The sequence below is a fragment of the Nannospalax galili genome, unplaced genomic scaffold (assembly GCF_000622305.1).
Source record: "Nannospalax galili isolate Female #2095 unplaced genomic scaffold, S.galili_v1.0 scaffold40, whole genome shotgun sequence".
Taxonomy (NCBI): domain Eukaryota; kingdom Metazoa; phylum Chordata; class Mammalia; order Rodentia; family Spalacidae; genus Nannospalax; species Nannospalax galili.
Window position 1 is genome coordinate 3,215,972 of NW_008347810.1, and position 1,653 is coordinate 3,217,624.

The window sequence follows — 1,653 nt, forward strand, 5'->3', positions numbered from 1 at the left end:
CCTGGAACTCACTATATAGACCAGGCTGGCCTCAAACTCACAGAGATCCACCTGCCTCTGCCTCCCAAGTGCTGAGACTACAGGTGTGCTCCACCATGCCAGGCAATAAGTCTCTGGTTTTTTAAAACTAGCAAAGCATCATTTATCTCCTCTCTCAATCTCTCTCTCTCTCTCTCTCTCTCTCACTGTCTAACCCTTCTACCATGTTTCCCCATTTAAATTGTCCCCATTTTCGCCTTCTCCTATGGTCCCACCTCTCTTGAGCTCCTTCTTTATCTCCAAGGTTCCTGTATAACCCTCCCTCCCCCTCTCATTTAAATAACCCCATTTTTATCCATTTCTCCCTCAGTAACACCTGTTTCCTACTGTTCTTTCCTCTCAGGTTCTTTCTTTTCCTTTACCTCCTTGGTTCCTTTTCATTATCCTGGTTCCTGTAGTTATGTCTAGATACATACTCACTTATAAGGGCTTGGTGCTAGGATCCATATATGAGGGAGAATATATATTGTTTGTTTTTGTGAGTCTGTGTTACTTCACTTAGTATAACAGTTTCTAGTTCCAGCCATTTACCTGCAAATTTCATGATTTTGTCTTTCTTTACTGCTGGGTAAATGTGTAAATGTACCTCAGTTGAGGGACACTTACGTTGCTTTCATCTTTTAGCATATGTAAAGAGCAGCAACAAACATGGACATACATGTCTCTGCAATAGGATGAGTTCTTTGGGTGTATGCCAAGGAGTGGTATAACTGGGTCAAATGGTAGGTTCATTTTAATTTTTTAAGAGTTCTCCACACTGCTTTCCATAGAGGTTGTGTGAGTTTCCAATCCCACCAACAGTAGATGAGCATTCCCCTATCCCCATATCCTCTCCAATATTTGGTATCATTTTGGTATCATTAGTTCTCTTGATCTTAGTCAATCTGACCGGGGCAAGATGAAATCTTAAAGTGGTTTTAATTTACATTTCCCTAATTGCTAACAATGTTGAACACCTTTTAAGAAGTTTCTTATCCATCTTTATTTCTTCTTTTGAGAACCCTCTGTTCAGCTCCTTACCCCGTCTTTTAATTGGGTTACTTCCTTTCTTGGTTCTTTGTTTTTTGAGTTCTTTATATATTCTGGATGTTAAACCTCTGTCAGATGTGTCCCTGGTGAAGATTTTCTCCCACTCTGTGGTTCTCTCTTCACTTCCTTGGTTGCTTCTTTTGATGTACAGAAGCTTTTTTAGTTTAATGGAAGGTTAATTTTGGACTTCTGGCTCTGAAACTGTGAGACAACAAATTTCTCTGGTCTAGTCTTATTTTGATATGGAAACCCTGGGAAATTAATATGAAACCCAGAGGTAAAAGAAGGAAAAAAAATAAAATAATCTGTTTAACAAGAGGTCTAGAAATTTCACAATATGAATTAATATTTTAAAGTATAAAGTATAATAGACATTCAAAAACTTATAGGTAACTTGCAAGTACCTCAAGTATATATTATGTATGATTTTTTTCCAATCACATTTATCCTACATTATAAGGGCCAATAAATTTGATGAAAGAATTTATTTATTTATTTTTATTATTTTTATTTTACATGTATGAGTGTACTGCCTGCACCCATGTCATGCAATGCGCTCAGAAGTCAGAAGAAGGTCTTGGATCC